The sequence below is a fragment of the Molothrus ater genome, chromosome 4, assembly GCF_012460135.2.
Source record: "Molothrus ater isolate BHLD 08-10-18 breed brown headed cowbird chromosome 4, BPBGC_Mater_1.1, whole genome shotgun sequence".
Classification (NCBI taxonomy): domain Eukaryota; kingdom Metazoa; phylum Chordata; class Aves; order Passeriformes; family Icteridae; genus Molothrus; species Molothrus ater.
In genome coordinates, this window is record NC_050481.2 from 2,549,377 (window position 1) to 2,567,498 (window position 18,122).

Below are 18,122 nucleotides of genomic sequence, written 5' to 3' on the forward strand. Positions count from 1 at the left end.
AACATTTAAAAAATACCTTAAAGTGTGTCAATATGCTTTACCTTGGAATATGTATTACACTTCTGGCAGCTTTTTGTATGGAAAGATTTAACTCCTGAGTTGGTGGATTTTATTATCTTTGTGACAAATCTTGACAAGTGGATTGTTCTCAAGTGGGCTGGCCTACATTTTTTTTTTTCATAATCAGAGTAAAAATTACACCAGGGTGTTTTGAATGCGCCCAAAGATCTCCCCCTTACTTTTCAATCTAGAACCATGAACCAGAAATATGTGCTGTTGGCATCAGACATTTGGGTATTGCCCACTGAAGGTGAAAGCTGATGTATTTTTTTGGGGGTTTTTTTTGTTACAGAATTCAAATCCTTGAAAATATAGAAAAAGATGAGTGTAATTTTGAATTGCTAATAGAAGCTTACTATTCCTAGAAATTTACCCAAACACACCACACCAGACCATTAAATTAATAATTTTATGAAAGGTTCAGAAATGTTGTGAGCTTCATATGCCATCACTCTTTCCTCCTTACCTCTTTTTCAGGACAAACTTTAAGTTCAATACACACAAGTCTACAAAAAAGCTCTTTGGAGAAACTCATCTTTTTATTTAGAGGAAAGTCACACCAAGTATGCATTCCAAGTTCAGTTCCAAAAGGAACATTACTGTTCCCAGCACTAGACAGCATCAGCACACTCAAGACATGTTTTAAGAAGGATAACTTCCTATTTTCAATTGCACCAGAAGATGGCAATAGTAATTTTTAATAATCAATAGCAATAGTAATTTCACCAAAGTCAGTGAGAGTTCATGAGGAAAGGAGGTTGCAAGATGGTTTCATACTCTTTGGGTTAACTTGCATCTCTACTTTCCAACTTCAATCAAAATTTGAGATGCAGAGAGTTAAGAATATGGGTTTAAAAATAAGTATTGAAGACAATTTGTATTTATTCTGTTTTTAAAAGTAGAGTGAAATAGAATATTTGTAAACTGGAGTACTTAAATCAGCATTAGCTTCAGAATACTCTGCTTCCATCACTGGTGTGTCATCTTGCTATGACCTGCTTCTGAAGGTGAGGGTAACAAAGCTTCTTGTTAATAGATCCCTTGGGGCTGAATAGAGGAAAATAACACAGATTAACTTGTGTTTATAAATATACGTAGGGTTAATTTTGGAACAGTTTGATTGCAGTGGAAGGCAGATATACAGCCATCTTGGTTGTTACCAACAGAAATGAAAAAAATATAAAAGAATAGAGATATTGCTTAGGAAAATACATAAGGAAGAGAAAAAGAAAAGCAGAAAGATGTCACCACCCGTGGATGTGTAAGGACTTAAAGAATGCAGTTAGCTTCTCAAAACACTGTCAAAGAAGGAACTTCCCATCGGATAAGCCACCACAACAGGAATTTGATATAAGCACAGACAGCACAGCAGGAAGAAGATAATTCCGGGCTTAACAGAGGTGGAGGTTCAGTTAGCATCTGGACAAAAGTTCCCACCATGGCAAACTGTGGGAAAGGAAGCAAGTGCCTGTACACATACCTTCTCAAGTTATGGGAATGGCATCCATGCCCCAGGAAACCTGGAGCTTGGACTGCATAAGGTGATACCCCAGGAAAACAACTCCAGGACCCCCATCACTCAGAAGGCTGGGGTGGAAAAGGACCAGTGGGATGCCAGAGGGATCCACATGAGGGTGATATCTTTTGATATGTCTCCTGTCTTAGGTTGCAAATGCAAGATGTGGCTGGGGGTGTGTATTCTATTGCCATCTGTTAGAACCAGGTGGGGCAGCTACCTTCTGTTAATTGGGCCACCTGTTAAAACCAGGTGGGGCAGTTTGCTTCATCTCTTCCACAACCAATCCTCCCTCTGGGAAATATCTTCTTTTAATGGGCCATTGAGTGTCACTGCATGGCTGATAAAATTCCATCATCCCACTGGGAGATGCTCCACCCAGGGGAGGAGCCAAGCATTCCTACCTGGATATAATCTGAGATTTGGAACACCACAGGCAGCCTTTTCCCACTGGATTCCCAGAGGAGCAGCTTTCTTCTCCACTAGGTTCCCAGAGGAAGACCAGGCCCATCTACACCACCTCTGGACCTTCCTAGGAAAACTCCACTCTTCTACAGGATCCCTGCTCCAACAGAACCACACCTGTCACTGCAGGAGGGCTGCAGCCACCATTTAATGGGACTGCTGCCAACACCCTGACCCACAGGGTGTCAGGTTGTACCCTGACTCTATCAGTGGGGATTTTTTGTACTATTGCATTTGTATTTTTAATTTTCCTATTATTATTGGAAAATTATTCCTATTCCCATATCTTTGCCTGAGAGCCCCTGAATTTCAAAAGTATAGCACCAAGTTCAATGGGTTAATACACATTCAGGTTCGGGTGGGAATGCCCAGGTACCTCCCCTTGTGATTTTGTTTACAGGGGTCTAAGGATGGGGGAAGAGACAAGGATCTGACTCCATGTTTCAGAAGGCTTGATTTATTATTTTATGACATATAGTACATTAAAACTATACTAAAAGAATAGAACAAAGGGTTTCATCAGAAGGCTAGCTAAGAATAGAATAGGCAGGAACGATAACAAAGGTTTGTGGCTTGGACTCTGTCTGAGCCAGCTGGGCTGTGATTGGCCATTAAATAGAAACAACTAACATGGGCCAATCACAGATCCACCTGTTGCATTCCACAGCAGCAGATAATCAATGTTTACATTTTGTTGCTGAGGCCTCTCAGCTTCTCAGGAAGAAAAATCCTAAAGAAAAGATTTTTCATAAAAGATTTTCATAAAGATGTCTGTGACATCGCCTGGCAGGGGATGTTTTTTGCACTGTCTTTTACAGCACTGTGGATTATGTGCAGTCTCTGGTGGAAGGCCTCAGAAATGAGTCTGGGGGTGCTTCAGGAGTCTTTGATGGTTTGTGACCCCCTCTGAGACATGACTGCTGTTTCACTGGCTCAGTGATTGAGCCAGTTATGCCCCATTAGAAGGGATGAAAACCCTCAGTCTTATATGTGAATGCCCTGATACCTCTCCTGGAGGGAAATTTTACATCTGAGCCACTTGTGTTAGGGAGGATATTGGTATGATAAAAAGCAGCATCCCAGCTCCTCAGGAGATGTTTCTTATTGTCCTACTCCCTTATCTGGCTTGTTGCTAAACAAAGGTTGGTTTGTCACGGTCACCGCACATCAAAAAACTCCTCCTCCTCTTCAGCTGGTGGTGCAAACCTGGCCTCAGCAAGGCACCCAGAGGATTTTGCAAATGGCTGATTGTTTTGAGTCATTAACCTTCAACATTTCAGTCTCTCACACAACTGTGTCTCTTTGCTTTAATTTTATTCATCCCTATTTTAAGGAAAGTCATAGAACCAAAGTTTACTTCAAAACAAATGCAGAAATCCACCTTAATTACTGCAGATACTAGAACATGTAGAACCACAGCAAATTTCAAGCAATTTATTAGTCTGTGTAAGAGCATGTGAAAGATCATCTTGACATTTCAAAAATGGTTCATAAATTCCAATGCACATGTTGTGATTTCTGACTGAGCCTTAGTTTACTCTCCTGTGTGCTGTAGTGACTTCCAGTCCTGATACACAAATATCAGGTAACAGCACAAGTGGTTCCTCTACTTCCCTAAGGTGCAATTACTGTGATTACTGTTGGCTTGCTCAACAGCAACATCACTAAAATTTTTGGTTTTGCTGATAATTTCTTAGTCTGGTATCCTTAGCAATCCTAAAGTGCTGAGCACATTTTCTAATATATAAATATATATGTATTTATATAAAATATATAACTGTTAATTTAATCAAAACCATAGCTCAGGGTGTCTTTCAACATGAAAAAAATTGTTGGGCAGCAATACTGGGTTAAAATATTTCATCCCCACACATTGCTCCTGCCCAAAGCCATACTATGAAGAGAACTGATCTGAGATCCAACTAAACTATTTTCTTCTTAAGGAAAAAAAAATGACAAGTGTGTTGTTGGATGGCTGAATCCATTATCTGCTGTGGTTGAGGGCTGCCCACAGAGGTGGTTGTTTCTTACATGTAGGAACAAGAACTGTACTGCTTAATGTTCTGAAGCCCAGATTATATAATTAGAAATGAGATGTTTGTTTCTGCAGGCTCCTACCTCTGTCTGCACCAGGGCAGCTCATGCTGAGCCCCATCACTATTGTTCTGATGCCTCTTTACAGCCATGCTGACCCCTCAAGTCCAAGAAGACATGTCAGCTGGTGAAATAAGGCACCAATCTCCATTCTCCAGATTTATTTTCTGTTATGGAGGCGTCAGTAATGAAAAAAAGGTTTGTGCACTATATCTCAGGCAGGTGCAAGTGGATTTGCCTGTGCTAAAAGCTGATTTGTGTCATGTGAGCACAGCCAAGGGCATAGTAAACCCATGCTACCAAGCAAAGCTGAGAGGCAGAGCACAGATGTCTGAATTTGGTGGCTTATGAAATTTATGGTCAGTAGACAATGTGTCTGGGAGCTCTCCACATCTGCCCAGATCTGTGCTTGCTTCAACACTGTCGTTCAGGTAGTCAGCACAGTGGGTAGGGCACAGGGTCATTTGATAGGAAAACTCACACAACAGGCTGACTAAAGTCAGCCATGAATTTTAAAATTTAATTGAAATTGCTTACAGATGTTTTAGGGTAAATTTTTCTCAATTATTTAACTAATGTTATAAGAGTATGTTACTGAGAAGAACCAGTTTGATCTGGGCTGTGTACAAACAGCCAGTTTCTTTGCATCAACACTTCCCTGAGCATGCCTGTAAATTAGACATTCAAATATTTAAGATCACAGCAGACTGTAAAATAAAGATTTTTAGAATGTACTGTATATTTCCACAGGGACTTCGCATAATCAAAGTAAAAGTGCTGGCCCAACAATTTGACTTAAGAGCTGGGAAGGGAGAGAGAAAGAGAGTAGAGGTATTGGTGTCAGTAGGGGGTTCATAATCTGAATAAACTTTCAAATGGAAACAGTATGGAAAAGCTCTGTACCTTAAGGGCAGAACAGCTTTATTGTATCAAGTAGTTTATTTGGTTTGTTATGGCTCTCTCTGCAGAACAAAATTACCAGTGTCTGCTGGCTAAATGGAAAACACTTGGATCATAAAAATATCAAATGAATCTCTTTGGCAACCACTAAAAATCTACACACGTTTATGTAACTGTTATTTTTCTTCCTGTTATATACTGTCTGGAAATATAGCCTGAAGCTTCCTTAGATCTCTTGGAAAGAACTAGCATTCAGATCCTTGCTGCAAAAATACATTGCTTAGTACAGATTAATGTTTATCAAGTTCTTTGAAGGTTTCCATTCACTCCTTCATAAGGATTTTTGTATTAGAAGAGCTCCACTTATTCATAGCAAAACAGATGTTGACAGGAAAGCCCTAACATCTGCTTTCCAGTGGCCATCAAGCTTTTGTGAATTAGTAAATATGGAACAGATTGTGAATTTGTTTTGAATGCTTTAAAGTGGGAGTATTTAATACCTGCCTCAGAGCCTTTGGGTCCCAGAGAAAAAGTGAGCTGCTAATGAATTTCTGGTTGGTTAGAAGGCTTAAAAAGCAGCGCAAGGCAGCCTGCAAATGTGGGATTTCCCAGCTTCTTAAAATGAACCTTTGTATAGTTTCTATATAAAGGAAAAAGCCAACTAAAGAGAATTATTTCTGCTAACAGAGTCAGAGGAGGCCTTTTCTACAAGGTGATAGATGTGTATCTTCCCTGCATAGGTCATGTGTCCCCAGAAGAAACCAAATCTTTGCTGCAATTTGCCTTTAATATTTTTTTTGTTTAGTACTATTGTTTTCCAACAGAAACAAAACTGTTATGTGACTTACAGATATGATCTCTCCTTTTGTCTAGACAAAATAATAAGCCAAACACAGCAGAATCATGTTAGACACCCACTGATTTTATTAAGGTCAGCGACAATATGGCTCTAAATTTAAGAGAAACTAGTTTGTGGGGTTTTTTTTCTCCACAGACTTGTTTCAATTGATTTAGAAGCTTCAAATGATTAATATATCTACTAAAAATAATTTTCTGGTTATATCTATTACCAGATTTTCTAGCCACTTGGAGTCCTTTCCATAGAAGTTGTTTCAGTGGTTGCAAGTAATCCTATTTTTTATCTGATGCTCTTTCTATTACCTTTGGATTTTCCACAAGAATTTACTCTTTCACTAAAGGAGTTTGCTCAAATCTGTAAATTTTATATTTAGAGAATATGTGCTAGAAAGATCTAGACTGATGGGACACCTACATTAATTTTGGGATGTGGAAGATAGGAGTGTCAGACTTTGAAGTGATTTGAAATCCCAGTTCTATACCAAGATGATCACTGGTGCTTATACAGCTTCACAACTTTCCACTTAGGAAAGTTGCTTGCAAATTCTGAAACAATACTTTTGATCAAGTGCCAGCATCTCAGCACCCATGTCGTTCTGCAATTAATGTGTATTGTCCAATTCTTCTGCACACTAGTGTCACTTTTCCCAAATAACTTCTTATTTTTGATCTCCAAGATGGCTCGTTTTGCTATGAGGCTTAGGACAAAACTTCCCATTGGTGTTGTTCAAGAAGATGATGGTTGAGAAGCCAGGTAGTACCTGGCCTCACATACCCTAATAACGTTACAATAACTCATCAAATTTAGGAGGACTCTGATGCTTTTGCCATTTTGATTAGAAAACTTTATGAGGAGGAGGCATTTCAATTTTTAGTTTGGGAGTGCAGTTGGAGAGGGATTTTGGGAGGATGAGTGAGCTGGAGATCAAAAGTGTGCTCTGTCACTGAAAATGGAGCCATGTGCTGCATCTGAAAGGCAATCAAACCCACTCTGTCTGGTGTCTTCTGAAAGACAGAGGATCCCTTCAGAGCTCTGCCTCTTTAGAGAGAAAATGCCTTCTCCCTGGCTCTTGCATGCTTTGTTCTGGCTTTTGTGATCTTCATTCTCTGTGCTCCCTCAAAAAATATCTCTGTTTCTGTGATTTATAGATCAAAATACATTCTCTGATGTAGCTGGCTCTTGATCCCTTAACTGCTTTGAAAACTTGAATTAAGGTTTTCGGCTTGTGCAAGAACGTGCCTGGATGCCAGTGGAAGCTTTTCAGCATAAGCTTCATTTTCTCCTCAACCCAAAGCCCTGGAAGGAGGAAGTCAGTCACAGAGTCACCATCAGAATCTGTAAGTAACTCTGAAATTTGGACTTACCCAACAATTACAAAAGTAGAGCACATGATTATGAAGCCATGTGCCAGTTTAGCCATGCCTTCATCCAGGAGAAACACATTTCTAGAAAGGTATGGGTGGTGAAAAGCATTTTTGGAAAACACTGCTATTCAAAGTGTAATTTTGCTTCACTTCAAGTGGCAGATTTTGCTGGTATTGGAGGAAAAGGTGGATATCATTAGTTTTTCTGCTATTTAATATGATTTTGGTCTTTTCTCAGTTCTGTGTGCTCATTCACAAGCTAAGAGGGTTTCTGTTTTACTGCTGACAGCTAAACCAGCCTGTCTTGTGTCCTCTGCCACAGGTCCAAAAAGAAGAGGATCATTAATGTAATAAGTCTCTCCTTTGAAGCCTCTGATTCTTTTTTTGCTTTTTATGCAAATTTTACTAACCAAGATTTTGTTTCTCCAGATCATCTGTAACAACATTTCTATATAAAAAGGGTCAAACCCATTTTTTTTGGTTGTAACTTATGCAATTGTCATTCAGTTTCATTAGCAAAACCTGCCTACTTCCAGAAAAAAAAGCCTAATCTTTGGACCTGAATGTAAATATGATATCCAGAGATATTATTTCACATTTATTATTTATTCAGTGCACAACAATAATTCCAATCCCTTAAACTGCTGTAATATCAATGCAGTTCAGCTTAATTTTCTCTTGGCTCCCTCCCCTTTTTCTATTTGAAAACTAGAAAGGGATAAAGTGGGGCAATTGCATTCTGTAGAAAATTGCCTTGCTGATTCCATGTTTACAGCCTTTATTAACCTGACAGAGAAGAGTGGAATAGCCAGCAAATCAAGGACAGGGTTGAAAATGTCAAAGTTGTGGAGCATAATACCATCATTACCAAAGTACATCAGGTATGATTAAAAGTTTGATAGTTCCCTCTTATGACAAGTACAGTAATGAGAACAGAAAATACACAAAATTAATTTATTTTTATGCCAAAAATAATAATGAGGTGAGATGATTACATCCAATTTGCAATCTCAAACTTGTCATTTCCCAATGGACTGGACCAGTAATTTTAGTAGCTTAATTAAATCAGTGGTAATAATTCCTCCTCCCTTCCCCCAGCTGCTCAGAAGAGGGAAAATTTAATGGAAAGGGAAGAAGATTTCCACAATAAAAATTGTCTTTAGATTTGCACTCAAGGCAGGGATTAAGCAGTTTATTATATAACATTTTTTCTCTTGAACACTGTTGTTTCAGAACTTGTGAGTTAATATTTGGATGAGACCTCAAGAATTATATTTACACCTTCCTGAAGGTGAATTACTTATGCTGCATGGGAAAACTTTATAACTTTATTGTTTCTATAAACACTATATATATATATATATATATGTCTTATTTTCCTAGAAATAATAGTAGAACAGTTTTCCTGTACATAAATATTTCAGGATGTGATCAAATAATACTCTTTGGCCTTAATATCTGTTCGTATTGAAAACTTCTTGGTGCAGAATAATTGAAAGGTTAATAAAGTAACTGGCATCCACTTAGAAATCATACTCAACAGCACTACACAAGCCTCCAGTAATTAGTATTCTAATTAGTCACTTAGTTGCACCCATATTTTGTTGCATTTCTACCCTGATATGTCCTGTAAAACTGAAGTGTCTATTTTATGTCTCCAATAACCATTAATTACAAATTAGGCCATCTCAGTGCTTAAGGGTTACAAGAGAAGACAATTTAATTCCATCTCAGATTTTTTGAAACCTGTATGCAGCTTAAAACTTTATTCTGTTAGCATCATCTCCATTTGATTGTTGCCCATCAATTTAATAATTCTTTTTCATTAAGATCTTCCAATCAACATCAACTTCTGAGTATAAAACCTAATTTGCAAAGTCTCTTCGGTTTTCTATTAGCCATTTGGATATCCTAATTATTAGATAGATATTTATATCTGATGGCTTTTTCTCTTACATTCAGCTCCTCTTAGAAGATGGACACAGGGTTAAAATGGAAACAGCCTTAAAAGACTAAAGTGCTTGGTCATGCTGCTTAAGTAGTAGGTGGCAAAAAGTACTTTATCAAATATTGTATCATCATCTACTGTGGATACTTCTAATGAGAATAGAACTCTAATGAGAATGCTTTCCAAATTGTTTCATTGCCATTAGATACTTAGTAAAAAATCTGGAGGAAAATATGTGGACTTACTACTGAGAAAATATGTAAATGACCTTAATGCTGATTGAACAGTGATTAATTATGAAGATAGCTTATACAGAGAGAAAGGTATAATTTGCTTTTTTTTTGTGTGTTTCTTTTGGAAAAAAAATATTTGGAATTGCCAAATACAAGTTTGCAAGATTGAAAACAAAGAATTTTGGGCAGTCCCTTCAAACTGTGAGATGATATCCTGGGAATACCACTCGTAGAGGGACCTGTGGTCACAACCAAGTAAGAGTCAGCAGTGTCCAAGCTGCCAGATGTGTATTGCATCTATGGGAAGATATCTGAGCTTTGAGTGGAGAAGACAGACTAAGAATAAAACTTCTGCAGAAACATTGAGGGTCTTTCCAGCCAAAATCATTAGAACATCAATAGTCGCATCATTGGCATGCAGCTGCCAAAGGCACCCGGATGAACAGAGACAAATCAGATCCCTGAGTGTTTCAGCTGGTGGGGCAAGGTAGTAGTAATAATAGGCAGTAGTAATAATAATAATAATAATAATAATAATAATAATAATAATAATAATAATAATAATAGTGATTAATTATAACAATCAAGTAACTTGGTGTTACTGGCTTTGTAAAACTTTACTCATAAGAAACTCCCCAGGCTCTCCATGGAGTGCCTGCAGTTTAGTGTTTCTGCCTTACCCATATGCAACACCTTTTACCCCTCATGGTGCTGTCCCTGTAGGTGTTTTCATTCTCATTTTGTTCTCGTTTATATAAGCCTGCTGTCATTTCTTCCCTTTAATTGTTTTTAAAGAGCCTCCTCTCACACTGCATGGACTGCCCACTGAGATTTTCATCTGACATTCTACTTGCCATTCACAAAACTCCTACAGTAATTTGTAAATACTAGATAAATTCTGAATCCTTCTGTGAAATGCAGGGTTGCAGCTTTAACTTGTAATTTTTTAAATAAATTCATGTGAACACATAAATAACAACACAGGTTGTGAGACTACACCAGGACTTAAATGAGAAAATAAGATTTCACTTATCCATTATCCTTCTATTTTCCTGGAAGAAGTTGTTTCTATATTATAAATAAATTTTGTATCAATATTTTTATTATGACAGGGATGAATGGGAGAGGGAGGTTAAGTCTGCTCTAAGCAGATGGTTGTCAAAAACTGCACATAGAAATAGAGAATGTAAAAAGAAATAAGAGATGTTCCCCCATTTTGTAGTTATATCACAAATAGTGAGTAAAAGTTACATTATAGACAAAAAGAAAATGGTAAAAAACTCACTAATGCCAGAAATGAAAAAGAAAACCAGCAACATTGCCGAAAAGTATTTTGTAAACAAATTTGTGTGGTCAGCCTAAGGCCTTTAATAGTCAATGTTGATTGGACTGAAAACAACAAAACCAATCAAAATAATAAAAACCATATTTTTGATTGATAATCTCATATTTGAGATATTGAAAGAAAAATTAATTCTTACAAAAAAGAAAAAAATGTCCTTGCTTCTGAGAAATCAAGTGTCTGGCATGGATGCAGAGGCAAGCTAAGGCAAAGATAAGTAAATTTATCAGATAAGCTGCTATCATCTGGTTGTATTTGATTGTGGGTGAAAATCTAAATGTTCTCTTGGTCATTTCTCTCCACTTAGAGAATTCTTGTTAGTCTACTCCCTGATTCTTTCTGGAAAATCATAGATTGGAACAGTTTTTTCATATTTAGTTAAAGGAATTTCTACATAAGAGACATTGACTCACTATTTGTTATGTAATTAAAAAGTATACAGGTTCAACAGGAAATTGAACTACTGGACAAGTATGTATCTAGCAGTCTTTTAAAAAAAGTTTTTGACTGCTTTGCAATCTTCATCTGTACGAAGGTGCCTGTATTTTGTTTCACGGATGAAACATGGGAGAGCAATTCCTCAATGGGAGTTTTTACAGGCAGATCAGGACTGCACAAGTGGCTCTTGGTGAAACTGCAGAATCTGCTTGCTTGTTTAGGTTATGGGGTTACCTAACCTCACACTCAGCAGAATTTATTGAACTGACAGAATAAAGAGGGGCTGCAGCATAAATCCACTTGAGTGCCTTTGAGCTGTGTTAAATTGAGGGTCTTCACTGACTTTGATCATACATATATACAATATATATTATTATTGTGGTTTTTATAGAAAGAATAGACATAATGTATTGCTATAGTAACAATGATAATTCCAATGTATGAAACTCTACAAAGTCAAAGGAAAATTAGGGTGTTTTTTTCTCTTGGACCATTTTTATTTGAATTTAATTTTGAAGGGTAGCATTTCCTCATTCCTTCTGGAAAAAAAGTGCTTTAAATCCAAGGTCTGTTTCCAACTAGTACTTCAATTACTAATGCTTCTTATGCCAGAAGTAGAGAGGCATCACTTTTGTACAAAAAGGTATTGCTGTTCTAAACTCAAAGGTTAATTTGAGTACTGAAAATGTGTACACTACTTTGGCAGTTTAACAGGTACTTTGAGCCCTTGTAAATTGGTTTATACTAGCAAGGATAAAAATTACAAGGGTTACTAATCTTCATGCTGAAATCATTAAGCTAATTACCACCAACTGTTTTATTATCCAAGCATATTAAAGGAAATGTAGTTGCATCCTGGAGCAATGAGTAAAAGCTGAGTAGGTATGTACCAGCCTGTGCTTTAAACAACGTGCTGAAAAATGCAGACTGAAGCTTGTGCGTGTGCCTGACACAACTTCCCCACTGGAAAATTTAGAATCTATATATATTTATCAAGTGGAATATTATCTCTGCAAGCAGGTCCATTATTTCTCACAATATAACCACATCAGAGCTCCTTTTCTGGTATTTTTTACTAATTATTGTGCTCCCTCTCATTTGGTTTACATATCTTCCTCGCATCAGATAAGGCTATTATGTGTTATTATTTTTTCAAGTCAAAACTCCACACTTGCAAAATCTATTTGTAACACTGTGATTTGAGTCTTCCAAAGGAAATGAACAAATCTTGGATGATTCTCTTTTTTAATTAACGCTGCAAGTAGGGTTTTGATTTCCTTCCTTTTGTGTTAAACACAGAAAATATTTCCCATTCTCCCAAAAGGAAAGTGCAAATGCTTCCAAGAAGTCTTCCTAGGCTGTTGTAGAATTCTGAAAATGTACAAAAATTATTCTGAAAGAATGAGTATGCTGTGCTACACTTTACACCAAATATATGCCACTAATTTCCCAGGACATTTTGGCAAAATAGGTTCATAACCACATAAAAATAGTTTCTAGACTTTTTTCTTTTATAATTAATAACACACAGAAAAAAAAAAAGTAAGCTGAATTTCCCAAAACATATTTTAATTTTTTTTAAAGCAACAAGAAAGCCTTTAGTAAATAAAAGCATTTGTTTCAGTAGTGGGATAAAAGTTGTTAATAAGTAACATTAATTTTCAGTTGTTTTATTCTTTCAATATTTTTATATTAAAAGCCAGGTGGTGATGGGAAGCTTGTCAGGTAAACTTTAGCAATGAAACCACACTAGGCAAAGTGAACTTCATGAGGAAAAAAATCAGGCTCAATATGTAGCCTTGAATATATTTAAATATTTCCTCTTGGGTGTTGGGCCCTTGTAATCAGCACAAATATTCTGCATAGAAGGAGATTAGAGGAGGGAATTAGAGGAGAATAGGGAAAAAATACAAATAATAACAAAGAAAACTTTAAACAGTTTAGAATAATTGAAAAAGAGATGATTTTACTTTTCTGTTCATGTTTCCTGCTTACAGAGAAGTGCTTCCCAAAGCAGAAGGATGCATTGCACAGAAGAGCAGCAGACTTGTTTTAACAGCCCAGCACATCTCCTTTCAGCCCCATACCTCAGATGCTCTTATCTCCCCAGGGATGAATCACAAAAATAAAAGGCAAATAATCTGTGGGAAAACAATGAACTAAATCAGTACAAATAAAATATATAATTCCAGGAAGTTTTTGTTGGTTTGGGTGAGTCAAACTTGTATGCAAGACTCAAATTTCTTCTTTTCCTAGAATGCCCTCTGGGTGCTACCACAGTGATTTCTTCCCAGGGTGTTGTGCTGTTGTTTTACAACATCTGGAAAAAGATGGCGTACACCAGTACATAATTCTTATAATGCAGATGTTTTCAACATTATTGTATCATAACCAGACTGTTAAATTTTTCCTCTCCTTTCCCCCATACATTTCCTCTCTATGTCAGAAGAAATCTTTTTTATGGGAAGGCCCACAATCATATTAAAGGCTCTCTCAGCCCATGAAGCTGTCAAACCCAGGATGATTATGCCAAAAAAATCTTCTGTACACACTGTCATACCCTTAACTGGTGTAAATTGACTTAGCCTCATTGACTTTAATGGCACTATATTTGCAAAACACTTATGTCAACTCTGAATCTGAACCACTGTATTAAACCCATTACAATGTGAGATAACTACCCAGGGACTATATTTACACTTTAGATGTTCCTGTGTAAATACATAGGGAAAACATTTCCAGGAAGCTCTACATTTAACCATTAAATGACATCCAATTACTCTGTATTTCATTAAAATTACCTTCTCAAAGAATTAATGAGAGGAAAATAAACAACCCTTAGAGCTCATATTTGTGATGGGTCTGCCACAGATTCACAGAGTGTCTCTTGAGGTAATGCCTCATTGAAAAGATTTTTTTTTTCTTACCTTAGTGAACAGAGTTCAAGCTTTTAATCTCACAAAGATAAAAAAACATGATGGCCTTACAGATGTATAATATTATGGAGCTCAAACACATAGCAAAAACAACAAATCCTTGGACTCTTGCAGAGGACCAGGGAAAACAAAGGTTAGTTTTTTTTGGATGTGACACCTTTCTTGTTTTTGTTTCAGCTTTTTCATTGTAAGGGATGTGTACAAGCCTAGTGCATTAGTCTGCTGTTGGGAAGGAACGTGTAGCTACAGAAATGTCTGACAGATGGGAAGTGCCCGGGGGATCTGAGGTCAGAGGATAACTGATTGCTCATACATTATCTAGTAAAGTAAATAAACAACTGACATTTCAGTCTCTGAAAAATCAGTGGAAATCCCACAACTCTAGTGTTTTGGACAATATATGGATTCCTCAACACAACTGCTCAGAGATGGTATTAAATGATCTTTCGGTTAGGAAATAAAATATTGGATGCTGCCAAATTTTAACTATTGCATACAAGTTGGAAACTATGAAAAATACAAGCAGTATAGATTTTTACACAGTAAATAATACATTAAATTTCTGGAAAGAACAATGGTCCTTTTGAGTTACATGACAATTTGGAAATACAACAATTTGGAAGTTTCTTATTTCCTACAGAATGCCTCTGAAACTTAGGTAAAAATGCTTCACAGGGAAGCACTCTTTTCAAATGGATAACAAAAGAAAATGTATGCTAGGTAGATGACACTTTCCATTCTTAAAAAATAATTAAAATTCGTACTGCAAGTCATACCAAACATTCCAAGGGCTGGGCTATGACTTGAAGTTTACAAGAGCAGTTCACAATCATAGGTGAAGAATAAACTCTTGACAGAATGCACTTGAATCAAATTGAAAACTCTTTCTGTGCTTTTCTTTCAGTTCTCTTTGGATTTTCCCCTCCCATGACCCTCAAGGGACACAGGTGACAAGACCTGTGTGTTCAAGCACTCTACATATCATCTGTGAATGGAGGAGAAGAGGAGGGGATGGTTTCACACCATCCCCTGAGCAGTGCTTTGTCACCCTATAATGTCAAAGGGCATTATAGTATGGGATGTAGTTCCTATTTGGAAGCAAAATAAGAAAAATCTGAGTTTTCTGCATGTGAAAGAATAGCTGCTGCCCACTCTACAGTTGCAGGCCCAGCCTTTCCTTCAAAAGCTGCCTGCTAGATCTTTCTTTAGTCATGCTAACACCATTTCCTAAATGAGGGCTTGGTGATGCATGGTAAAGCTCTAATATGTTGGTATGGGGTTTGCCTTTTTCCGCTGAGCATCTGACAGCCATGATATGTTGGTTTGACGAAAGAATTTCATTTTTAAGTCAGAATCCCAACTGGGTTTGCATGTATGGAAAGGACATTAACTTCAACATGTGAAGTTTATACTGATAGTTTATCTTACACTGAGACCTTGGTACTGCTGAATTTGTTACTGAGTGTCCTCACAACACCACGAAGTAACCAATGTTTGCTTGCTGCAGACCAGGGTCAGAAATCTGTGGCTGTTTTTACCTCACATCTTCTAGGAATTCACTGTGCTGAGACCATGCAACAGCCTGTGTACAATTCAGAGATTAAACATAATCCCCTGCTTTCCACTGCTGTCGAAAAATACTTTGCCCTAGAAACTCCTGCTGGAGTGACTCATCTGTATCAGAGGATACAAGAGTGGTTCTGTCGTGATGCCCAGGGGTTTTTTCTGAAGTGTGTCATATGATTTTTGTCCTTGAAATTCGTGGAAAGAAAAGATTGCTGGCCCGGTTCACATCATGCCAGTGTCTAAGCATCCCATTGTCCATGACTCAGAAGCTGACTTTTTGCTGAAGACAAGCTACTAGTAACTCCAGATTATCATTGTTTCTGTAATTCTGGTGCCTTATGAGAAAACTGAGTTACAGTTCAAGTATGTTGTCAACAACTTTCTTTGTATAAATACAATACAGGCTAAATAGCTGGGTAGTGGCTTACTGTCACTGACATATTTTATGAAAAATCCTTTTGTTAGGATTTTTTTCTCCTGAGAAGCTGGAAAGCTTCGGCTTCTCCATGTTTTGCTGCTTTGGAATGTGATTTGGAGAATTGTTTACCCAGCATGAGAAATTGTTTTTACTTTATGACCAATGACAGCCACCTGTGTCGAGGCTGTGAGCAGTCACAAGATTTTATTATTCATTCCTTTCCTTTCTTGCTGGCCCTCTGATGAAATCCTTTCTTCTATTCTATTAGTATAGTTTTAATTGATCATTTTCTTTTAATATAATATCTATCATCAAATAATAAATCAGCCTTCTGAAATATGGAGTCAAGATTCTCATCTCTTCCCTCGTCCTGGGACCCCTGTGAACACCACCACAGCATGCCAAAATTTATGAAGAGCTTATTCTGCTCCATTTCAAAGTGTGGGGCTTTCCCACACAGCACTTACCAAAGACAACTTTAAGGAAAAAGAATAAAACTGTCACATTCTTCTCCATTATAATTCCACCTGTCCATTTTAAAGGAAATACACGTTTTATGCATACTGTCAAAAGATTTATAGCCTGAAAACCTTCAGGCTATATATTGAGCTGAAAAACTTTTAAGATACTTTCAACTGCATATGTAATTATTAGTGTACAGATATAATTCTAGAAAATACAGTGAAAAAAAATCATACTAATTCCAGATACAAAAATTAATCAAGTGAGAGAGTATTTCTATCAATGTCAGTGTGACTTTTCATGTAAAAATGTAAAACTGTAAAAATGTTTTCAGTCTTTCTTGCTCTTTCAAGAGTACATTCAACAAGTTTTTGATGAACATTCTGTAAGAATAAAATGTATTTCCAAAATTCAGTAGGAATTGTATTTCAAGGTTTCTTGCAGATATTTTAACAGGTGACTGCAACAACATTGTTAACATGTAGATTGTAAAATTAAAAAGGGGGAGGGAAAAAAGAAGGAGTTTTAAATTTTGACAAATTTGGTTGATACTATAAGTTACCAAAACATGAGAGCTTTACACAGCATGTTTCACAAAAATGAACAATTTTTAAAATAATTCTGGAATATAAGCATATAGACTTAAATGTTGGTTTAAACATAAAAGTTGATCTCTCATCAACAAAAAAAACACTTCAAGTTTGTTAAAGGTATCACAATGAGAAAATGAAACTTTACCAGTATTATCTTTTTAAATCCATTGATTCGGCTCAAGTGTCTTAAATGATGAAATGATATCTGGGATTTTAAGCTATTTGTTTTCCTGACATTATAATATACCTTTAATTGTCAAGAATAACAAAGGTTGCAGATAATCTAGTTTATTCTGAGCAACATCTAGCCTGAAGGTGGGCTTGTCTTTCAAAGAGGGGGAAGAAACAACAGTTAAATGATGCTTTCAATTTACTAGGCTGATTAGAAGTAATTCAAGTACTTCAAGTGATGTAAAGCTTTAAATCTATTGATTAAATTTGCATCTCTTAATTTTGAAATGATCATTTATGTGGAGTGTAGCCTAAACTGCAGAATCTTTTACAACTTAAGCATTGATTTTTAATACGTCAAATGTACTAATTAAAATGGATATTTTTTAGATTGCATTTTTAATATTAATATTTGCTTGCATTTTAACTGACATCAAAGATATTTTGCAGAATTTTATGGGTCACTACATGTTACTCCACTGGACAAAGGAAAAAAAAAAAACAAGCAGAAGTAGCTGCTTTCAATACAGAAGAGTGTGAAGACTGTGGCATACATATGACAGAAATGCAGAAAAACTCCAGTTTTGGTTGAATGCAATGGTTCTGGCACTGCATTGTATTGACTGCATCCAGTTTTTAGTTCATTTCATAGGAATAAATGTGTTGAATAAACTGACTTCAGGCTTTATGTCCCTCAGAATTGCAGTCTGACAGAGCTGTGCTATGTGTTCAACACCTTTTTCAACTGGGTTCTTGC